The sequence below is a fragment of the Phaenicophaeus curvirostris genome, chromosome 7 (genome assembly GCF_032191515.1).
Source record: "Phaenicophaeus curvirostris isolate KB17595 chromosome 7, BPBGC_Pcur_1.0, whole genome shotgun sequence".
Lineage (NCBI taxonomy): Eukaryota > Metazoa > Chordata > Aves > Cuculiformes > Cuculidae > Phaenicophaeus > Phaenicophaeus curvirostris.
Window position 1 is genome coordinate 6,991,112 of NC_091398.1, and position 24,862 is coordinate 7,015,973.

The window sequence follows — 24,862 nt, forward strand, 5'->3', positions numbered from 1 at the left end:
ATTTCAGTGTCTTACTAGAGTTGCTTGCAGTTTACTGTGGATTTACACCAGGATGAATTTAATCTGACAGATAAAATACAGCTCAGACCATCTGCATCAAGATTTAACAAAATGTAAACATTTCAGTCCCTCGGATGCTCATCTGAAATGATGATGGAAAAAATAAAGGAGCTTTGCATTCTGACAGGTAAATGTCAAAAGCTAGTAAGCTGAAGGAGATGAGGAGAAAAAAAATAACAGTATAGTGAACTAAGCCAATACAGGTACTTTATAACTGACCCGTTTAAAATCGGGGTTTTTTTTAATAAGGGTCAGAAAACTCAGACCTCACTTTCCCAGCGAAGGCAGAAGGCAGTAAGATGTGGTGGTGCTTGTGGGCTGTAGGATGAGTAGCGTGCTTGGTCAGCTGGAAGATGGACTGCAGTATGGGACAGTCCAGCTGCCAGGTCTCTGGAGACCAGCACAGTAAGCGCTTTCCTGTTTCAACTGATGTATTTTGTGGCAAGGATAAGAAATGTCACAAAAATGAGGATCGTGACAATCATCCCTTATTCATTATACACAAACATTCTCCTTTGTATGGTAGGATGTATTCTAGCTGAAAGCAGCCTGCTTCCCCCCCACCCCTGCTTCCCATGTACTACAGTATATAGCGTGGCTTCTATGGCTTGATCTAATTTCCAGCCAAATAACTATACAAAAAGTGAAAGGATAAATCCAGAGAGAGTGCATTAGTGTCACAACTACAGGTGCTACAATGCAATTGTCCCTGGTCTCCAGGTCAGTACTAGCAACTCAGTTATCAGAAGAATTCGGTTTTTTTAAAAGAAATAAATAATATTTTAAGAAGATATTTTTTCTCAAAAAACTCATTACTAATTTTCTCCTGGCCCTGTCCTTTTCTGGCTATTTGATGTATAAATTGCAGTTGCTTAAAGATGCAAAACCCTTATCTCCTAATATCTCCAAATTCATGAATTTGACTCAAAACTTCTATAACTGCTTATTCTAGATAGGAATTGTATATTTTGGAGTATGCAGCATCCGTCTTCTGTAAGATATACAGACTCTTCCATTGCATTGTAATTTAATCACCAGTTTTGGATATCCTTTATCAAAAAAGCCACTAACGAGACTTTGCAATTCTCTTTCCACGGGTACATAATTTGCTCTATGTCTTTAATTAGCACCTTCGTTCCTCTCCCCCTTCCCCCTCTCCCAGGAAAAAGCCAAACCTTCTTCACTACCAAAATGGCCTGTCAAAACCTGACAACTGAAGTTCTGCCTTGTCAATATAAAATTGTCTGTACCACTGTGCAAGCTGAGTATTTGGGACTGGTGCAAAATAGCGCACCAGCTGCATTGTCTGCTTTCTTACTTTATTCAATTTCTGCTTAATTTTTTCAAGGCCACTGTAGGATTTCTGGACTCCCCTGAGCATTTGCTATAGAAAACAGCCCATGTTTCCTTAGGGGTTCTGTGAAGAACCGCTCTAAGAGAACGTTTGGGGACACATATGTAAATCATACTTGTGTATCCATTTCTATATGCTTTCCTGTGTGTATTCATATACTGAGAAGTGCTGAGAACTCTTCTGTCAAAGGGTACGTGAATTCAAGCGTTGTTTTCCTCTCAGAAGTGGGATTTTACTAGGAATGCTGGCAGGCCCCTCACAACAGAAGGATGGGTGGGTGCTGCTACTGTATATATCTGTTGTTGTCACATTGGATTTTGTGCAATAAAAATAAAACCCTTGGTCAGAAGTGTCATAAAAGTTTGATTGACTTTCCTCTTTAATTGCTTATCATCCTAAAGAGACTTCTTGGCATTTAGAAACCAGTGAATCTGTTTCCCATTTCTTTAGGCTTTCTAAATACACCCTGTTTATATTAAAATGATAGACAAATATACATAAAGCTGGAAAACATGACCACAAACTCTTTTCCTCTCTCTATGCATTTCAAAAAAACAAACCCTAAAGACACTTTTATTGTTGCTAAACTTTTGCCCTTGGCTGGTAGAGCCTTCTTTATGTTTTAATGGATCCAGACGCACTTTTCATGTGGTCCTTGGATGTTCTATATTTTATATCTCTTGTGGCTTTATAAAAAGAGAAGAATGAGCTCGCTGCACAAACATATCTGATGGTAAATTTTTTTTTTGTTATTTTTGTTGCAAGTCAGAAGTATCATGACGTTTCCCTTTTAAAAAGAAACTTGTTCCTCCCTGCTCTGGGAAGCTGTGGGTTTCAGCGAGCAAACAGAAACAGAGTAGGTGGAGTATTTTGGCTGGGGGTGGACAGGTAAGTGCAGAGACCTCTTGCTTGTGCTGTCATCTCCCAGCACCAGAGATGCAGCCTGTGCTGCCTACAGCTCAGTGTGGGGAGAGCTGTGAGCTTGCTGGGTCCTTTAGCACTAAGATAACACCCAGGATCTATTGCCATGAAGGTCTAGCTCCTTGTGTGTTGGGGTTTACTCTGCCATGACATGTTTCTTGCTGTACAACAGCATCTTCCCCTGATGTGCTCAAGTCCTGCAGAAATCAAATTCTAGGCTCTGCTTCAGAGGCAGACAGGGAAAGCAGCCGTGTCTGGACCACAGCCCTAGTTTGGGGAGCAGATAAATAAGGTGCCTTTATCTGTGATTCAAAAGGGGACAGAAAGTGGAAACAAGGGACCAGTGGGGTGAAGGTCTGGTGGGGCCTTTCACTGCTGAGTGGTACAGTGGGGATGGAGGGGGTGGATCATGAGGAAAAGGGGAAGTCAGGAGCTGGCGTAGGGCTGTCAACTCTTCTGCGTTGCTGAAGAGAGCAGAGGTCCCTGAAGCATGGAGAACTACCTGAAAGGAGGTTGTGGAGAGGAGGGTGCTGGCCTCTTCTCCCAAGTGACAGGGCACAGGACAAGAGGGAATGGCCTCAAGCTCCTCCAGCAGAGGTTTAGGCTGGACATTAGGAAAAAATATTTCACAGAAAGGGTCATTGGGCACTGGCAGAGGCTGCCCAGGGAGGTGTTTGAGTCACCTTCCCTGGAGGTGTTTAAGGGACGGCTGAAAGAGGTGCTGAGGGACATGGTTTAGTGGTTGATGGGAATGGTTGGACTTGATGATCTGGTGGGTCTCTTCCAACCTGGTGATTCTATGATTCTATGAAGATGCTCTCAGCAGATTTAAGTGCCCAAACCTGACAGCATTTTTGGGCAGCCTTGTGCTGGAAAAGAAACTTTGGTTTCATAATACTAGTCTTCCATTCAGAGGAACAGAGCCCCCAGATGATTTACTGGCTAAATACATCAACCTCCAAATATTTCTAGAGCAATAAAATACAAGTTAAAGAAGGGCAAAGTGCAACTCAGTCATGAAAAAATGAAGTTGTAAAAGTAGCCATATTAGAAAAAGGTTAATGGACAGTGTTTTCAGATGATTGCCAACTGTTTCCTTCTCATATAAAGCATGACTTCAGTGCAGCTCTAAGCCAGTATAAGGATGTTTCGTTGCTGTGAGTTCAAGGATGGGACTGGAGAGGCTGGGGCAGAGAAGTAATCTCCATGATTTTCTTTTTGAGATGCTGCGTGCTTGTGTTATAGCTTCCAGCACCTGAGAAATTTGCCCCTTAGAACAAAATGCTTAAATGCTAGCAGAAGGTGCCTCCTGATTATGAATTTGAAAATTTAAGCTAATTTGAATAGGCAGAGTAGTAAATCACATACCCCAAAGGGCTAGTTTTGATATTTCTTCTCTGTTCAGGGCTCCCCTATGTGTGTTTGCTAGCCTTGTGGCCTGTGCTCCAACAGTTTCCATGGAGTGTTAACTTTACTATTTGTATGGACAACTTTTCTTATGCAGAACTTCTTTTATAAAGATAAAAGAGCCTATCTCTGCACAGCTGTACTGCTTTCATGGACATGGAGGAGACTGTTCTGGTTCAGGACTTTCTGCTGTGTGTGACAGATAGTGATGTTCACAGGTTCGGCAATACACAAAACACAAGGTTTATGTTTCTGTGGAAGAAGGATCACCTCTTGGTGACTGTGGCTAAGGCTAAATCTCCAGCTGCAATCCAGCCCATACACCAGAACTGCTTCTTCAGGAAGTCACCTCACCTTACTGTCCTGGCTCTTTTACAGAAGGTCATTCCTCCAGATTGAATCAACAACTTCCTTACAGTTTGGCACTTAGATTGCCATTTAATTCTGAGATTAAAGGGTTATAAAATCCTTCATCACTTGAAGAAAACCTCAAATGCAAGTTGCAATACTCTTCTGTAATTCAAGATCAGTGCTCTGGAAAAGAAAGGCTGCTATTTTTTACCAGTTACCAAAATCAGCTGCTAACGGGCACCAAGATACCTTGGGTATTTCAGGACTTTTCAGAAATCGGAAAATACATTTAGAGAACAGGAATGCTTTGACTGTAGGCTTGAGCAGTGAAGTATTTGGGTTTTACTAATTTGTGGGCTTTAAAAGGTATATTGCGTGACATATAAGACTTCTCCTAAGGGAGATAAGAGACTAGATTAGGAGTAAATGTTCTTTCTCGGATGTTTCTGTCTAAAATTATCCTTAAGAATCAATGTCGGGAAAGGGTTTGCTGCTGTGGGCTGACTTCAAGCTTTCTTATTTCAAAGATGCTTTTTTATCTGCTTATTTGACCAAAACTACATTATTCTGTTACCCCAAGCCTGCCTGGGTACCAGGGATTCCCCAATGTAGAGATTTCATCCTGGAAAGAGCATTTTATTGCTTTTGTAGAAGACTACCAGGTGCCTTGTTTGACCACCCAGCAGCACTTCCTCCCAGGGGCTGTTCTGGCGACCGGCAGCCCCAGCTGATACAGCTCTAGTTCATGCTTTTTACAAAATAAGGGGCCTCTGGGCATCCATGTGTGTCATTGAAGGGTCTGGTATGCAACACAAGTAACACAACTCCCTGTGTTCATCACGTGTGCAGTATAGGTAGATAGGTCACTTGGAAGAAGATGGATTTTGTGGATCTTGACTGTTAAACTGAAAGAAATGTCTGAGCATGTTTCTCTTCATCTAAAAGGAATCCCACATGGGGTAAGAGTATCACAGGAGAAAGACGCTCCTTCCAGTGTTCCCTTTCGTAGCAAGAAGGCAAGCTCAGAGGCTGTTCATTGATTTGGTAGCCCAAGCAAGGCTTTTGATCCCACACTTTCTCTGTAAATCTGCTATGTGTTGATGTGATATCAAAGGGTTTGAGTTTTGGGGTTTTGGTTGGGTTCTTTTTTCTCTGTTACAAAGTTTGCGTAGGCTGTGGTGAGCCTTTTTGTGTCCTGCAGTGAACTACTAGGAGCAGCCCTGGTCTTTTTGACCACGAGACTTGATTACTATAATTCCTTCTTCAGAGGGCGTTCAGTGCATCATCTCCCCAACTTACAGTATGTTTGGGCTGTAAATAACCCAACTGTTTACTAATGAGGGCAGTAGTCATCATTTTGTAACTATACTTTCATCTTTGTGGCCTTACTTGTGTTTGCCTTTGACATTGTCTCCATTGACTTTCTTTGCTAAAAGTTATCAAACCCAATGATAAAAATTTAATAGTAGGAAAGAATTTAAATCCATTTGTCATCACAGAAGAAAATATGAATATAAGTAAAGAAAGTAGAAGAAGATGGCTACTTTATTAGGTAGAACAATTTACGGTGAAACTTCGTTAGCTTCTTTTGGGTAGCTCTGTTTGACTGTGTATTAGTACACATTTGATGACTCTGATGATGCTGGAGCTGTGAGAGGGCCTCTGTGGCCCACCTTCAAACTTGGTTTTCACTCTATCCAGGCTATAACTTGTCTTAATCAGATCTTTGGGTTTGGTTTTTTTTTCAGTCCGATAGTGTTTAATAGCAGTACTTTTTAGAAAGATGAGAAAATCGTGACAAATGCTCTTCTTGACTAGGTCATTTTACGAAGATGGATGTCAAAATACATTTATCTGATTTGTTCTTTAAATCCAAAGCACTGGGGTAACACAGTGATCATTGGCATTTGTTATCACTGAGTCTGACTGTTAACAGGTCATGTTTTATATTGTAGGAAATTTGCTGTTAAAATTAGACATAAATAGAGGTGGGGTGTAATTAATTAGTCCTTCCACATGGACTAGACTGTGCTACTAAGCCAGATGTTTGTAAGGAGTGCAGTGTACATCTTCCCTCCCTCTCTCAATCCAAGCTACCCTCTATGAGTAACGACCCTGGGTGTCTCTTTCTGTATTGCCCTGGTCCTAGTGCTGGAACTTAGCAAGGGCCTTCACATTCCACCATTGTCTGCACAATCCCACATGTACACTGATGGGATTCCATTTATTAGCCCCAAGAAAATTTTTTAAACCTCACTGTAAGTCAGAAGTACGCATGCTGTCTTTCCTGCTATACCATTACTCCCAGTAGACTTGCTCCTAGAGCTCTAAATGCTATCCATTAACTAATTTTTATTTCCGGGGAATCACATCACTCCAGGATAGCATGTCTTAGATAAAGGGATGGTAGAGTGAAATTATAGATGAAATTGTGAGCATTTCCAGGCGTTTCTGGCATTTCTGCTCTTGGGGATGTACTACTGACCAGGCTGTGCTTGGATAAGGAGAAGGGAGAGGCTGTTTCCCATATGTGGCAGAGTCAGCTCAGGCTTGGGGCATAAGTGGCTCGCAGGTGTGCAGTTGCACCATCTGCACCAGCCTGATCAAAAGTTCTGATGAATTTGTCACCAAAAATATATCTGGCTTTTGTCTGATTCTTTGAACCTTTGAAACACTGAGGCTGTGCTGGCTGCCACCGATGCTTCTTTAACTCACATTCTCCTCCTTGTCTCTTCTCTTTCATGCACACTGGTCGTTCCTTGTCTTCTTTCCCCATAAGAGAAACAGAAAGTGTTAGCAGGACCCCTAAGCCCTGTGAACAAGAATTAATTTTACCTATGTCTTAAAATACTGGTATTTAGCACCTTGATTTCCCACCAAATTATTTTATTTTTATAGTTATTTTAGAAAACGTTTTTTCCCGTTGTAAATATTATATATATGAAAATAAAAACTACTCAGCAAACAAAGGTTCACCTATGTATTTCTTTAGTCCTAGTTTTTATTAGCAGCGCTAGAGGTATTTTCAAAGTGTTTATTTAATCCAGCTATTTAGTAGTCTCCAGAGTCCAGGCTTCTGCTTTAGTGCTGAATCAATGCTTGGTCAAGCCTTAAACTTTATGGGTTTTGGCACAGTGTTGAAACAGAAGCTTTGATGCTTGAGACTGCTGCCTGCACAGAGCAAATATAAATTTTGATCAGTACAGTAAGCGTTCACCATTTAAAATGTCAGTGGCCAGCCTCTAACAATCCCTTCGCCCCGGAGCTGTTAGGCTGGGTGGTGCCCCTGGGCCACAGGCACAGGACGGTTAAAGGCTGCAGCACATTCCTGGGTGCTGCCTCAGTCCCAGCCCACGTCCCCTGTGTCGAAATAGCATTGTCGTCTGATGGCAGTTCAGGATGAAATTACTATTTCTAAATTCCTACCAGGCAGTTATTCTTGGTTTTGCAGAGGCTGAGGGCTGATGAAGTTTCCCTTCTCTCCAGAAGCTGTGAGTCAAGGTCAGGTCTGAGAAACTTTGTGCCCTCACCCAAAGCTGTAACTCCTAATGTTATGATACAGGTGTACTTCAGGTCTGTTGCAGTACAAGGAAGGCTTTGTCTTCTACAATCTGGGCTAATTCTGGTGGTTTCCCTTTACCACGTACCTGGATCTCATTTGAATAATGTACACTGATAAGTCTCTGATGCAGAAGAAAGCCAAATTTTTGTTCTTTCAGAGCTGCATGGCTAAGGTAATCTCGGTGCATTCTCCAAGTTAACATACAATGGGCAAAAGCTTAATTACGAAAACTACATTTCAGCCACGCACCTCCAGCTCCCTGGCATGGCTTTTTGGGAGACAGTCTGCATATGCCAGCTGTCCTGCCCCGGCCCTGAGCCAGAATGACTGCGTACACCAACAGCTCCCTGTGCCAAGCAGAAGCGAGTTATGGACACTCAACCCTCCAGTGCACAGAGGGACTGTGCCACCATCATTCCCTGCAACTCCAGCTTCTCAGACACACAAATTGTCAGGCAAGGAAGCACACTCCCATGCAGCACCCTACTGTGGGGGGATCCCCACTGCCTAGCACACAGTGGTGGTTCTAATGTCCAAATTTCTCCCTCAGCTTCCCTTGTACTGCAAATTCCTCCTTATTCTTTTGGGTTGTATCATCAACCTTTCCATCAGAGATGCGACTACAGCCTGGGCTGCAAGTCCTGCCGTGCCAATGCATGTTTAACAGCATATGATGGTGCAATGATGATAACAGCATATGATGGTACAGGCTGCCCAGGGAGGGGGTTGAGTCACCTTCCCTGGAGGGGTTTAAGAGATGGGTGGACGAGGTGCTGAGGGACATGGTTTAGTGATTGGTAGGAATGGTTGGACTCGATGATCCGGTGGGTCTCTTCCAACCTGGTGATCCTGATTCTATGATTCTGTAATATTGTTTCAGTGCTTTACTTTGGGACCCAAAGAAAGCTGTTAATTTCTTCCCTTACGGATTTGTATGTGGATACGCAGAGTGCATGGTGCCATTTGGTGCTATGTTTCACTGACATACATGCATGTTTTATCTCCTCCATGTGAGAATTTTATCTCTGTCTGATATTTCTCATTAGTGTGGTTTTGGTTTTTTTTTTTTTTTCAATTTGGACCATGCAAGGGATGTGCCTGGGTCTCTGAGCAGCCTTGGTTTGAGGCTTCTTTCTTTACCTCCTTCTGGCGCACGGCTTCCGTTGGCTCTTCCACCGTGGCAGAGCCTGCACTGGGGGAAGCTGGTGTTGCTCCTTTGGTAATACCAAAATGCCAAAGGTCACATTAATGTAAGCCTGTGGCGCTGCACAGAGGTTTTTGGCACAGAGTCAGAGTCTGTGTCGCTTTGTGCTCTGGCCAGTCATTTCCAGAAGGGGCTGTCCAGTTGGAGGATCACAGAATCACTAGGTTGAAGAAGACCCACAGGATCATCAAGTCCAACCAGGATGGAGACAGCCCCTGTTAGTTAGAAATGACTGACAGCTGCTGTGGAGAGCAAATGCTTTCTTTTGTGGTTGTGTTCGATAGACAATCACACAGCCAAATATTGAGAACTTTATTAGCATACTTGACAGAGGCTGTGCAGTCTCAGAACTGACCACACAAGGAAAGGACCCCGTGCGATTTCACTGGAGTGGAGAGCAGGCTACTTGGTACATTCCAAAGGGCAGATCTTGGACTGGGACCAAGGGTGAAACCAGGATGGAGATGTGCTGGAGGAGCTTATCCTATTGTTGCAATTTAAATAATGGTCTCCTCCTGATACATTTCCAAGACATTTGAGAGAGAGGAGAAAAAAAAAGTGAAATATGTGTTCTGGGAGCACTGTTAGGTTCCAGATATGCATTAAGGAAAACAGAAAGATTTCCTGTTTTCATCTAACACTACCAACAATTTATGGGCTATCTGTAAGCCCTTAACAGGGGTGTTGGGGGAAAAGAGAGGCTCCTTTCTCCCTCCTGCAATAAAGGGATCTCAGGAGTCTGCTGCCTTTCCTCAGCCACACTGACTCCTGGCACAGCAACACTGATAGATTCGGTGCCCTCCTCCTTCCACTCCCTGCCACGTCCGTCCCTTAGAGTGGGGACTCCCCTGAGTGGCCGCACAGGCAAGCTCTGATCTCAACAGGCACCATTTGGTGCAACTATGATGCCAGCAGGTAAAGATACCTGGAAATATTCCCTATTATTTGTTACATGAAGCTACCCTCTTTGTCAGGAGGAAGTCAAACAGCAGAGTGATCTGCTCCAGCAGCAAGTCACAGCTGGATGCCAGAAAACCCAGGCAATGCGCTGATCTCCTTGGCCACTCACTGGTGGGCAGTGTGGTGCTCTTCCAAAGCCTTGTCATTCAGATTTAAAAAAAAAAAAAAAAAAGTAGTAATTGTCATCTTGGTCACAACTTGCCTCTGATCTGCTTTTGGTGGAGATGACCCTTCACTTTTATCACACGTTATGTTCTCTAAATTAGGGAACTTGAATAATGCGTGCAATTTATCATAAGGCTTATGTGGTAATGGCGGAAGCTGACATAAAATGGAGAATTTATAATGCTGGATTAGTCTTATGAAACAGTGGTGTACCTTCATAAAGAGTCCAAAGAGCAATTATTATGTGTGTTTGACTGTCGTTAGTTCAATCATCATTGACCAATTACTGCTTTATTGTATTTTCTTTTTATTTTTATGGTCAGAGAATGGCATTTTTCCCACAATCAGTCCTTGAGCACAAAGACAATAACAATTAAAAGAAATATTTAAAATCTGGGTTTTATCTGCACAGAGGGACTCATCTGTCCCTATAAAGATCAGTTTTGCATGCAGCTGTATTTCAACCCAGTAGCCCCCAAATATCCATTTTTCCAGAGTCAAAGTTTCAATTTTAATTATTCTTCAAAAACTGAGTAGTTTGTTTCATGAACTTGATCAAAATATTAGAGTTCCTTATGACTTTACACTTGTTTAAACACTGCATGTTTACAAAGATGTGTGCGTGATAAGGTTGCATATGACACTGATTAGAGTCCAGATAAGAATGATTATTGTGGTCATTAGGGATGGACTTGGGCAGTGTCCAATATTATTGGCCAGAAGAAAAAGAGAAACGTAATACTGTGTGAAAACGCTTATTTATCTTGACAGAGTACTGACCTGCAAATAGGATTTTCATCTGTAATTAAGCCAGTGGTATTACTTACAGTAGCTTAGTAATTGTACCTGTCCTGAGTCTTGGCTGCCTGATCCAAAACTCGGGAGCATGGGAGCAACCCGGACTGTGATTTCAGGTGAGGTGATGCAGTGACAGGCTGGGGGATGACCTTGACTTCAGTGTGGTTACATCAATGCACACTCCTGAAAGCCTAGTTTTGGATCATGTTCAGAGCTGGGTGTATTGTGTGAAAATGAGCTTCTGACATCTAACGCAGCATGTCCCCCCTTAACTGTGCCTGTGCAATGTGTTGCCACCCAGGTACCACAGGGATGCCTGGGTGAGGCTGCGTGAGTTTGGGTAGCAGGCATGGGCAGCACCTTGCCTCAGCTTTCCTTTGGTGGCCAGGTGCCCTGGGAAGCTCCAGGGAGAGCCAGATTGTCTGTGCGTGAGCATAAGGTGCTTAGCACAGGAGAGACCCGGTGTTATTTGGCAGCCTTAAACGAAAATAAAGCCAATCCCAGCATTTCTCTGCTCTGTCCTCCCCTGCACAGCTCCTTCTGCCGCCTGGAGGGGTAACTCCCCCTGCCCTGCTGATCCTGCTCAGTCTTTCCCCTCTCCCACATGCCAGCTGCTTCCCTGTCCAGGAACGGGCTTTCTTGGGTGTGCTGCCCTCCTTCCACACTGCGAGGAGCAGCACCTGGCACCACAGCATTCTCAGGGTAAGAACACATGGCATCACACATACAGCTCAGTTTCATGCTGTCTAGTGGGAGCTATCAGCTGTTCTCTGTGTGGCAGCAGGTAAAACACCCGTCGCTCCTTTTCAAAATCCTTCCCAGCCCAAAGGGCAGTGGAGTAGTTAATGTGCCTGCAGTGCTTGGCTCATGACTGCCACAGGTTTCTTCAGGCTCAGCACTAGCAGAGCTCTGAAGCAGTTTTTGGAAGCAGATTTGTAAGGAGTGAGTCATCCCCTTTTGCTGGTGTGATACAGGCACTGGGAGATTTTCTGGGGGAGATGCAGAGCACCTCTGCTAGTGGTCCTGCAAAGGCTGCACCTCCTAGACAGGATTGTGAGCAGAGCTCAGCATCAACTCGTCATCAGCTGAGCAGAGCTGATCGCTTCTTGGGGGATATTAGTGAGCCTGCCTGGTCATCCTCTGTCCTCCTCTGGAGTACAGTTATATTTTGGGCTTGGGGTTTGCTTTCAAATCAGGAAGAGTTCTTTTTAGAGCATGTAAGAAGCCATGTTACGAGGGCAGGGAGAGGCAGGAAGAGCAAGCAAGTCACAGAAATGGAAAAAAGGCTACTGAAAAAATAGTACATTGTGCAAAGTACATTGTTCCTTCTTTTTGCTTACTTCAGTCTTGTTTTGGAAGTCATTCTTTTACACCTGCCTGGTGTATATCCAAAAATTTAACTTGAATAGTAATGGGAGATTAATTCCCCATTGGATGAAATATCTACAAGTCCCTGGTCGCTACAATTAATATAATTAAATGATGAGAAATTCAGATTAGCTGAAGAGGGCAGCCAGATCTCCAGTAACAAAACAGTTTTTTTCTCCTGTTAAGAGGTACACCAGAGAGGCTCACAACCAGATCCATAGGTGATTTGCCTAGAAGTCATCAGGGAAGTTCTTTCTTAGTCTACAGAGGCTGGAGTAATAAGGGCATCAGGTAGAGGCGAAACGCCTGTCATGGTTCCTTCTGTAGGACCCTCTGTCACAAGTACTCGCACTGCTTACTGCGCGTGAGGAGTTTCTCCTCGGCTCCAGTTTTGCTGCATTCAGCCTGGAGAGTTTGACAAGCTGCAGCCACCTCCTTCCACCTCTTTCCAAGTGATTTTATCCATGAGGGTGGTTTTACTAACCCAGACTTTCCTTTCCTTCCCCCTCACTTTATTTTCTTAAGAGACTTAATCAAAGGTAATTTGAGTTCCCATTTCTCTATCAATGGTTGTATTTAAAAGGAGCTTATCTGATTTCCATCACCAATTATGGGCTCCCATTTCTTGTTTATATCCATCTCAAATCTGACAAGGTCCCTGTTTGATTTTGATATGAAGTCAGGGCTTCATACAAAGCTAAGGAGACTATGAAGCACATTTGTTCGGGTAAAATAATATCTTGGGAATTACTTCACTTGTACTGCATGAGGAGGGGGTGGGATAGGGTGGTCTCTGCCACTTCTGTTGAAAAATAAATCCTGAAACCAAGACAGTAAATATTTCCCTGAGCCAACACAGTGGGAGGGAAATTACAGTGCCCAGGAATATTGCTATTAAGGAGGCTCAAGGTCAGAGGTTGATGTAACAGGAGTTGGTCTAGCCAGAAAGGTCAGGAAAGGTTGGCCTTGTAAGTACAGAGCTGTTTGGTGACTTTTAACTGTTCTGGGCAAGAAAAACATATCTGCCCTTGTCTTTGGGAGATAGCTGGCAAAAGCTGAGGCCTCTTAGGGAACTGGCTGCTAAAAGTTGACGGGGCAAATTCACACACAGTGAAACATCTCTGGACCATTAATGCTCTTTTAGCTTTCACACAGCAGCTTTTAACCTGCTTCAGTGTCCTGCTGTGCTCAATTTTTAACATTCATATATTTGGACCATATGAATCTCTAGGATGCCATTGTAACTCACTCAGAGCTTTGGTAGCACATATCAGAGCACATGGTGCCGTTTCCCAGTTCACCTAGCACGCTCAAGGAAGAGGCTGAAACCTGGAGCCATTCCCAGCAGTGACAGAGGGTTAGCAGGAGATCACGTGTGGGAAACAGTTGTCACTACATGGAGAGCTTTTTCTTTGCTGTTTGAAAAGCTGGTGGAAATATTTATTTTGGGTTTGTTTTCTTTTGGTATTTAGTTTTTGTTTCCTATAGCATAAGGTCTGTAAAACCCTAAAAGTAGGCAGGTACCTCTATTGTTTGCTGAAGGGTAGCTGGATGAGGTTACGTCTCCAGGTCACCGTGATGCAAGCCAACGTGTTAAGGTGGGCAACTGAAGCAGGCATTGATTCTCTGCGTGCAGTTCATGCTCACAAGGACCCAGGGATCCCTGTGGGCCTGGCACCCCGTCTTGCAGCTGGACACACAAACTGACCCTGAAGTTAGAACTGGCCACACTAACACAGCTTCCAATTTGACTGGAGCAATGACAGGGTCAGCTTATGTCTGCAATGGAAGACAGTCAGGGATTCTGCATGAAAAATGCATCTTTCCCTGGGAGACAATAAATATCAGGGGGGTTTTTTCCGCTTTTCCAAGTTACAACTATTCCTCAAATCCATGCAGCACCCACAGTGTGGCAAAGAGGGAGGCAGAACACTTGAAAGATCCACACCTTGTACAGCAAGTACCTGGAAAAGTCACCTGCTGTGCTGCCTTCACTGTCCTCCAAAGACTGCAAGATCCCCCAAGATAACATGTGCAGGGGGCAGCACGGGAGCTGAGGGAAGCAACTGTAGGCTGGATACCCCATAGATTCAGGAAGACAAATCAGTGCTTATCTTAACTTCATTAAGTCTTTTGCTGGGTCTTCTGTCCCTGAAGGGGGTGATGGAGGAAAGCCTGATGTGCTTTGGGGAAGGTGTGTATTTGCTGTGTAATGAAGAGCTCAGTTGCCTGCAGGAGGAGTCAGGAGCACGTGGAAACGGGGATCCTTCAGGAAACTTGCAGAAGGCTCCCAGCAGCTCACAGCATATGACTGCAGCTCTCAGCCAGCTGCATATACATCATTATGCAGACCAGCAGTGCAAGTGACCATGCGCTGGGTTTAGCTGGTGATAAGTGCAATTATGCGTCATCCTAAAATGTCAGTTGTGCTCAACCAGCACCGAAAAAACACTGGTATTATTGGTCTGTCAGGCCGTATCTAGGTACTCCGGCTCTTTGCTGTCTCTTTGGGCTGCTTGAGTATGTCTTGCTCCAAAACAAAAAAAAAAAAATCTCAATTTTCTGATTGATGTGATTTCATTTCTGGTGCAGAGAACCCGGAACTGAGTAACAGCTCGTAAGAAAGGAGGCTCATCCTGACAAAGCCCTCAAACTCATGCTGCTGTAAGCACTGAAATATTTCAGAGGCAAGTTCCTCGGAATATAGGTGATATGCATGTTTTGACATTCCTGGTATTTCTCTTTTGGGGGTAATGTCATGCCGCTTTCTCGAAGGACATCAGCTTGTAGGTATGTCTAATTGTTTTGAAGGGTATAAAATGTGGAAGAGCTGCTCTGGAAGGCCAGTTTTCCAATGCCTTGATGTGAAAGCTTGTAGACCTCACAAAAGTTCAATATTAATCACAGTAACTGGTTGCAGACTCTTAATTCCTGTCAGCACCTGTGTCTCATTATGAAAGGAAAAAAAGCCCTCCACTGGAGCTTTTCAGTACTCTTGTCTGTTGCTGATGACTTCTCCACAGCAATACAGACTTTCCCAATGCAGCAGCCACATCACACAAGATGGACTTGGCCTCTAACAGTGCCCAATGACCCTTTCCGTGAAAATTTTTTTCCTAATGTCACCTAAACCTCCCTTGGCAGAGCTTGAGGCCATTCCCTCTTGTCCTGTCTCCTGTCACTTGGGAGAAGAGGCCAGCTCCCTTCTCTCTACAACCTCCTTTCAGGTAGTTGTAGAGAGCAATGAGGTCTCCCCTCAGCCTCCTCTTCTCCAGGCTAAACAACCCCAGCTCTCTCAGCCGTTCCTCATAAGGCCTGTTCTCCAGCCCCTTCACCAGCTTCGTTGCTCTCCTCTGGACTCGCTCCAGAGCCTCAACATCCTTCTTGTGGTGAGGGGCCCAGAACTGAACACAGGATTCAAGGAGCGGTCTCACCAGTGCCGAGTACAGAGGGAGAATAAGCTCCCTGGACCTGCTGGTCACACCATTTCTGATCCAAGCCAAGATGCCATTGGCCTTCTTAGCCACCTGGACCACTGCTGGCTTATGTTCAGTCGCTGTCAACCAACACCCCCAGGTCCCTCTCCTCCAGGCAGTTTCCAGCCAGACTTCTCCTAGTCTGTAGCTGCCCAGGGTTGTTGTGCCCCAAGTGCAGGACCTGGTATTTGGCCTTGTTAAACCTCATGCCATTGGTCTCAGCCCAGCGGTCCAGCCTGTTCAGATCCCTTTGGAGCCTCCCTACCCTCCAGCAGATCCACACTTCCACCCAGCTTAGTGTCGTCTGCAAACTTGCTAAGGGTGCACTCGATGCCTTCATCCAGGTCATTGAGAAAGACATTGAATGTGTTGTTCCACATTTTCCTCTCTCTTCCTGTGAGTTGCAAGTTGGCCCCATTCCATTCTGCCTACTATCAAAAAACTCAGTGTACTTTATTTACTGTGTGCAACATACGTGTTGCTAGTCTTTCCTTTCCCGCAGTGGCACTGCAGTGGCACCCTTAGCAACTGAGGAACGGCTGAGAGAGCTGGGGTTGTTTAGCCTGGAGAAGAGGAGGCTGAGGGGAGACCTCATTGCTCTCTACAACTACCTGAAAGGAGGTTGTAGAGAGGAGGGTGCTGGGCTCTTCTCCCAAGTGACAGGGGACAGGACGAGAGGGAATGGCCTCAAGCTCCGCCAGGGGAGATTTAGGCTGGACATTAGGAAAAAATTTTTCATGGAAAGGGTCATTGGGCACTGGAACAGGCTGCCCAGGGAGGTGGTTGAGTCACCTTCCCTGGAGGTGTTTAAGGGACAGGTGGATGAGGTGCTGAGGGGCATGGTTTAGTGTTTGATAGCAATGGTTGGACTCGATGATCCGGTGGGTCTCTTCCAACCTCGTGATTCTATGATTCTATGAATATTTCAGCTTTACCTGTACAACACACAGCAGGATAATTGGACAGGTATTGGCAGGGCACCTCATCAGTGCCAAGCCAATTAAACCATTAAACTTGATACAGTAAGCTTGATTGCAACTGGCTGTCTGAGGTCCTTACAAAATATGTTCCCGAGAAGGAGGATAGGAACAGAATGTACAGAAGGGGGGCCCTGCAGGAGGAGCTGGGAAGCTTTGACATCCATGCTTTTGAGTAATTACATCGATTTGAACCATAATGCAGAAAAGATTTTTATTTTTTTTTAGTGTGCACATTAGGAAACAACTCAAATTCTTTATGATACGAGATTAAATGATTTCATCCCAGATAAAACTTAAGACCAGCAAAAATCCTAATGCTTGATTGCTTTTGAGGTAATATTTCAAGACTTGAATCATTTTGTTTTAAAATACCTCAAGTTTACAATGGTAAATCTACAAAGCACTAAAAATCCTACTCAATCAACTCTGGTTCTAGAAATGGCATCTGCCTTTGAGCTATAAAAATAACAGATGATTTTTTGATAGCTTATCAGTTAACAGACTGCTTAGTTAGGATAGCACATTTTTATGCTAATCTTAGGGCTGTGATGAGTGAGAGAGAGAAAGAAAATCTATAGTATTATTTTGTATCTACTTTAAGTTCAGCCTAGCTTTTGGAAAAGATCTGTCCTCTTCTAGGAATTGCCAGCCACACGGGGGTTTCAACACTCATCTGAATGGAGGTGGAATTGATTTAAACATGTTAAAGTGGTAATATATGTGGCTGTTTGATGGTGTCTCTTCTGCACCACAGAGAAGACACGAGGCAAGTAAAACAGGCATTGAGTGTTTCCCAGCATGGCTGTCAAAGCATCTCCCTCAGCCCAGGAAAACTGCCTCACCGAGGTCTTGGGTGATTTCTTATCTCCAACAGCTGGTGAGGTTGAGGGCAGAAGCAGAGATTTGCCAAGCACGTTGTCCTGCTCCTCTGCGTGTCCTCTGAGGGAGGTGGGAGGAGGCATGCAGTCTGCTCTGGTGGGATGCTTTTGGGAAGGAAGCAGAGGGGATGGCATAACAGGGAAGCACTGGGGCTTTTCTGTCTGACCTGTCAGATGTGCATGCTGTAGTCTTGTCATGGGTTTGCAATGGAGAAAAAGTTCCTTCAATTTATCAAGTTTCTCAGTTCCTTAAGACTGAGATTAGTTTGTCAAAAAATTATATTGCGACAAGTTTGAGGCTGATTTGGCATTTTGCTGGCATGAGTTAGAAGTGATGGAGTTTCAGTGGCCAGCCAGGGACAGGATTTGAATCCTGGTTTTGTTCATTCTGAAGAATTCTCATATTCTTTAAACGGAAATGATACTAACTGGGCTTGGTATCCACCACCAGTTCCTCTGGGAGATGAATTGATAGCCTAGATGGACCTTGATTTGACTTGCAGTGTTATTTTTGTATTCTCGTGGGTTTGATTTTTCATGTATTCTTTTTCAAATTTCTGTTTTATTAAAAGCTTGGGATGATTTTTTATAACAATAAATTGAATCCACATTCAGACGTTATTTTCCTTGAATTCAAAGTGGTCGGGGTAATGTAATAAGTGACTTGAATCTGATGCTCCTTACTGATATCATTTCCCACCCAATTCTATTTCTCTAGAGAGTGGAAGACTATTTTAACTGAAAATCAGTATAAGCATTAAAAAATGTCCCATGCAATCAACTTCCCTTATGTCTGTTCTCTGCTATTCTCACCAATGACTTCTTTCTCTTTTCTCTCATGAAAAATTATTTTTAAACTATGTAGATGTGCTTCGTGAAGCACCAGAGCTGCCCATAGAGGTAAAGCTGATTCCTTTTCTCTGACTCAAACACCCCAACACAAATCAGTCTCCTTGATCTCGCTGAAAAGGATGCACAGAAAGTTAAGATCAAATGAGGATGCATGCAAAATCTTTGTCTGCAGTTGGTTCAGCCAGACATTTTAATTTCAGGAGTAAATCAAAGTGGCACTCAGACCTCAACTGGCCAGTAACAACAGCTTGTTCTTGGTCAAGATGTCCTGACAGATCCAGAGAGGGATTTTTTGTCACCTGTCTGGCAGAAACAGGTACCTTTGCTCTGGATTTGATCCAAAGGCAAAACTGTAGAGAATACCTGGAGATAAAAACTGGAACTTAGAGATATGTAAGACTGTTAATTAGTACATGGAGACCACAAAATTAGGGATTTTTTTCCCCCTTAAGGGTCAAAGCCAAAGAACCATACTTGGTCCTCCAAGCTTGAGTGCATGCACGAAGGAAAAAGGAACAAGACTGGCTGCTGCCACGCCTAGAGTCTGGAGACTTTCTCAGGCTCTGAGCTCCCGGCCAAAGGGTGCCTCCCATTTTCCCTTCAGACATGCTATTCTGCTCTGAGCATGGGAAGGAGAGGGGATGTTTGCCTTGGTCTGCTGCAGATCTTTGTGCTGAGGCAATCAGCCAAGGTGCATTTGTAGGGGAGCAAGCCAACCCCTGCCTCCTTTATCCACCCAACTAGGTTGGAAGGGGTACACACAGTGCCTGAAGTGCAGGACTTGAATCTGTGCTTTCATGGGGTTGCCTTTCTTAAACTTGCCTAGTTCTTCACAGAAAAGTTTTGTTGAAGACTACATTACACGGGGAGCATCCTTATCAGTGACACAAAATTGTTAACAAGATTTAGTGTTGCCAAAATCAGCAAACAGGGCCATGCTCTCAACAGACTCCTAAAATCTAGGTAGAAGCATAAGAAGAAAATAGGCTTCCTGTAACTATTCTAGATTTTTATACTCTCAGATTATGCCAGAAGCTTGAAGCGATCAGTCTTTCAATTGCCTGCATCTTCATCCAGACATACTTATCAGATAAAAATACTACTAAGGATACGAGAGAGAAAGTTAAATTACTTTTTCCCCATATAAACCAGTTCTGATTAGTCTGGAGCTCATGATAGGACAAGGCAAGGAAAAGGTCCCCTTTTGTACTCCAGGAACTGCTGGCAAAATTGCTAGTGGATTTCCTTGCAGGCTAATCTTATTCCTCTGTTCTCGTATACGTTGCTTATTCCTCTGTTCTTGTATACGTTGCTTATTCCTCTGTTCTTGTATACGTTGCCTGTTACTTGATGCAGGACCGCCGTGGCAGATAGGCTCATAAGTATGCTCCTATCCTCTGTGCTCCCAGAGCAAGATGCTCCCTGATTTATATACAAAAACATTTACTTAGCCCTCTCTACTAACAACAGGCCATTGAGGAGGATGAAATTTTAAAAGATCTTGCTCTTTAAAAGCATTTACTGAATGGACCATGAAAAAGAGATTCTTTGTTTAAACTGCAAACTTTGAAAGTGCTCAAGTGGATAGAAGCTGAAGACAGAGGAGTGAGTTTCTTCTTTTCTTTATTTCTGGAAGGAAGTCACTCAGGTTTTGGAAAGCCTTTAATATGATGAGTATGCACGACAGAAACAAGTGCTGTCATTAAAATGAATTCACTACAGGAGTATACAGAACTTTGTATAGATTTCATGAAATCTAATGCTGAAAATTTATGATAGCAAATAAAACTGCTTTGATTAGGGAGATGGAAATAAAAGCTCTTGGAGAGATTGAATTAAGACTAAATGGAAAGTAGCAGTACCTGCTAGTGAGAGCTGAGCTAAATTTCATGATTCAGAGCTTGTGGTGACTTTGTCATGTATGGCTTGTTGAATTGAACCAAAAGGACTGAGCTCCAGCAGCATGTCTGTGATACCCATATATTCTTAGTTAGGAAACATCCCTGGGACTTCACTTCTGTGGAGTAAAATGGGCTGCCCTCAACATCGCTCATCCTCACACCACTCCACAAATCAGTACCTTAGAAAATTTAAAAATGAAGTGTTATTGGAGGCTTTTTTTCTGCACAGTAAGTGAAGCTTTAGAAAATTACTTCCCAGTCAATGTGAATCTTTTTTGGTTTTTTTTTTTTTCTGGTGTTGTAAGTTGAGCCACAGATCTGATAAATGTGTTATTTGTATGGTACTATTCAAAGCCTTGTGATTTTGGGGCAAGGCCGTGGCCATGGTATTTGGCCTGGATGTCAAGGTGTGGATCACACCAAGGTGATTGCCAAATGCTTTGCACTGAGACATCTTGAGAGCAACGACATTTCACTCCACAGAAAGGCAAGAAAACAAGCCATTCCCCTCTTCCCCTGCTGCAACGGTTTTTATTTTACACTATGAAGAGATGACATACAATTTGATGAAATTCATCCTTTTTTTTTTTATACCCACTTGAACTACTATATAAATATTAATAGCTAAACACATTGCAAACAGGTGGGACCCGTTCTGCCTCTGGAGAGCTGCCACCGCTAAGTGATATCTCAGATGGGGTGACAGAACTTTCCCATGTGGGCGCTGTCTCTCCCTGCCAGCCCCTCGGACACGCCTGGAGCTGAGAGCTCTTTGTTTTTTTGGGCTTTTTTCTTTTTATGGTATCACTATAACAGTTTTTCTTGGTCTTTTAACAGCTCATTCAGAAGGGGAAGGACAGGGAATTAAAAGGGTTTTTTTTCATTACCTTTCCTAGTTAGTAAGTTATTTCAAAGGGGATTTGTTCCCAATAACAATGTACCCCCCTGTTTTGTGTTTGTGTCTGGGGGCAGCATCTCCTGAACGGTGATAAAGAAGTGTTCATCTGTGGGCTGTGCAGTACATTCAGCTTTCTACCACTCGCCTCCTCCCCTGGCCCACTGTGATTGTACTGCACAGGGAGTGGTTGTGAGCACCTACCTTGTGAGTGCAGCTGCACAAGCAATGTCTGTGTCTGTGATTTGTTTCGGTGCCCCTGCAATCCGGGCTTTTTTGGACAGGACATTGAGCAGCAAAGAGAAAGGAGTGGTTACAAGAAGCTGTAAGCCTGCAAGGAGCCGGAGAGGCAACAGGGGATAGTGTGATTACACAGTTACTCTTACTTATTCTATGATTATTTCCTCTACCCCTTCCTGATTATAGCATGCACCCCATATTAACCATAAAAGCTTAAGAAGAAATAATGCAGAGTTTATTTGTCACAGACCACGTTGGGGGTCAGCAGGCTGTGGTGGCTGCTTCCAGCCTGATGGTGCCAATAGAGGTTATCGCTGGGTTATCACTGGTACCTTCCTGAGGCATGCAGAGCGTTCCTGTTTTCACTGAGGAAGCAGTGGCCTTTTCCTGAAAAAAATCATGAGTGGAGTTCAAGGAGATTTTTTTGGTTTGTTTGGTTTTTGTTTGTTTGGGGTTTTTTTCACTCAAAATAATGTTTCCACAGAAGCCATTGCTACATTTTGACTTTCAAACAATCACAAATCCAAAAATGTTGGGTTGTTTATAGATCAATTTTTTTCCTAAAATATTTTTTTGATAAAAGGTATATTGTGTTCTTCGAACCATCCACTGACTTCTTTCACATTAGAGCCAGAGAGATGCCATATAGCCCCAGCCAAATTTGGGAATCTGGGACTTACAGGATATATTGTACTCTGAATAGTTTCAAATGAGATATTGCAATAATTTTTAATTTCTCTTTTTGTAAGAATCCAGAACAGAAGAGAAGTTGTTTTCAGTTGTTGGTGGTTTGGTTTTGATTTTTGTTTTTGTTTCTCAAAAGCCCATACAAAAACTAAAGATTCAAATTTTTCCTGGGGGCAAGAATAGAAATATTAGTGATGTGCCACTTGCTTGGTGGCACCGTGGAGGGAACGGTACAGGCATGAATCAGGGACTGCTGGCAGAGTTACTTTCCAATATGTGCAAATAAAAATGCAGACCACATAGTACATCTTGGGTCTGAAGATTTACCAAGTTGCCATAAGGCCATAAGTTTGGTTGTTTACAGTTTGTGGGGTTTTTGAACCATCTAAACAGGCTGCATGAAATGATGTCTCCATTTTTATTATTAATATGTTTATAAAACTTGTTCTAGCTGCGGAGAGTCCAGTATTCCTATTTAATGTTCTGATTAATGAGTGTAAACAATGCTTTTAAGATCTTTTTTTACCTGTGTATAATCAAGCCATCTAGCCACCAGTAACTGCAAATGTCACAGATTTCAATGGTCTCTTTGGGACTTTTAATCTGTTTGCTTTTATAAAGGAGGTGATTTTATTTTTACATTAAGGAAGCATTAACATCATTAAATGGGCTCCTACTTTATGATAACTGCAAATGTCACATTGATCCAGAAAGATAAGAAAATGTGCTCATCTTTGGAACAATATCCAAGGCAAGAGCAGGCAACCCACACTATTTGCATTAAAAAACAAATTGTATAAATGCAGAAGATTGATGTGCCATCTGTTCATGTCCTTCACTTTTCTGGCTCTTCTGTGTTGAGATATTTTTATGGAATAGTTACGTTTATTATTTTGAAAATTACTCACAGGTTAAAAAAGTTTACGATGGGCAATATAAGTTGAAGATATTCGTTTACAGTGTCTCAGGTATAAAAACTGGCATTAAAATTAACTTCCATACCAACAAACAAACTACAGTATTCTGCAATCTGTATTACCTAGATCCTAGGATCAGAGAAAAGACGTTACCAGTAACACTAGCAGTTTATGACCCCAAATACCTAACTCAGATGTTGTACTTCTTAAGTAGTGGAAAGGCATTCAAGAAGACACAGTGTCTAGAAAAAGCTACTGGCTGGGCTTTGCAATAAGAAGGTAAATATGGGGTGGAACTTGTTTAAGATGAAGCTGTATGTTTTTGGAGAAACACTGGCATTAGCAGCAATGTATGCGATCAGTAAAGCACTGAATGGTCAGAATTTTTGTCAGAATGCTAAGCCCAGATCCCAGGCAGTGACTGCTGATAAAATCTGCAAGCTCCAAAAACATACCACGAAGGAAACCTGCACACCTCACTATTGCTTTCACACCCCTCCTGCTTGCCCCACCAAGCCTGCTGTTGCCTGGAATAATGTCCATTGATGCAGTCCTCTGCAGTACCAGTTTTGTACCAGGCTGTGTTTGGAAATTATCCTTGTCCCTGAGTCCTCCTGAGCAGAGGGCAGGACAGTAGAAGAACAGGGGAATGCAGGAGCATTGCTTGGTCACCTGAAGGCTGCGAGCAGGGACACAGGATCTGCCACAGGAGGCACAGCACATGGGGTGAAGGAGATTGAGGATCCCAAGGGCAAGCAACAGCTGGGAGAGTAGGAGACCCAGCTGCAAGGGTTCTTGGAAGCATTGTCATCTTCTGATAATGGAGCCCCTACAAACCTTCAGAACAGCAGGTAGGAAATGGTGGCTGGGAGAAGGGGGCTTATACTCGTTACATGGGGTCAGAGAAACCATGAGCAGGTGGAACATTAGAAGAGAGGAGAGGATTTACTGTCGTTAAATCCATCCCGTTGCACATCTCCAAATGTGAACCTTCTGTGGAAAAGTTTTGACATTCCTCACTATTCAAGTATTCATTCTTGTTACTGTTATTTTGCCAGTGACCCACTTCTTCTTGGATCAATGCTAGTCGGAGTTAGAGCCCACAAGTGACTCCAAAATCCTGCAGAAGATGTTACAAATGTTCATGTATGTCAAGAGAACTCCTTTTTTATGTGCATTAAATCACCAAAAACAATTGAAAGAATGAATGTCCACCTAAAAGTCAAGACAAACAATAATTAAAAGGCATCTCAGCTCCCATATCAGAACTACCCAATATAGTTTTGTTACAGAAATGGATTAAGAATACTGCTCTCATGTTTCATGTAAATCATGTAAATGGCTTTCTGAAAGAGGGTGAAAACAACTACTTCAGATTTAGATATGTTATTTTGTCTCAGACTGCTTGCATGTCACCAAAGGATAACATGGGTTTGATTTCCTGATGACAAGCGCTTTCCTTTCTGTCCTTAACTCCTTGCTGCTTTACCTCAGAGAGAGAAAACTGTGTGTGGCACTATGTACTGTTTGCAGAGATGAGATTGGGATTGTGCCCCACTCAGATTCAGACTTGATTCTGCAAACCAAGACAAAAGCCCGTGGAACACCTATACCAGGTTGCTGCTGACAATAGCCTTGGAAAGCAATAAAAATGGGGCAGTGATATGTGATCCTGGCCCTGCCTCTGGCACTGCATGGCTCAGAGACTTCCTGAATGGGGAGGGTCTCATGAGTCAACAGAATTGTCTGATTGCTTTCTGAATCCATTCAAATTTTAACTTCCATGGCATCCCACAGCTAGGAGTTCCCAGGTTAGTTATGCTTTGTCTGTAGACATATTATTGCTGCTTTGCCTCCTCGGACCCTGCCACCTGTTTGGATTTTTG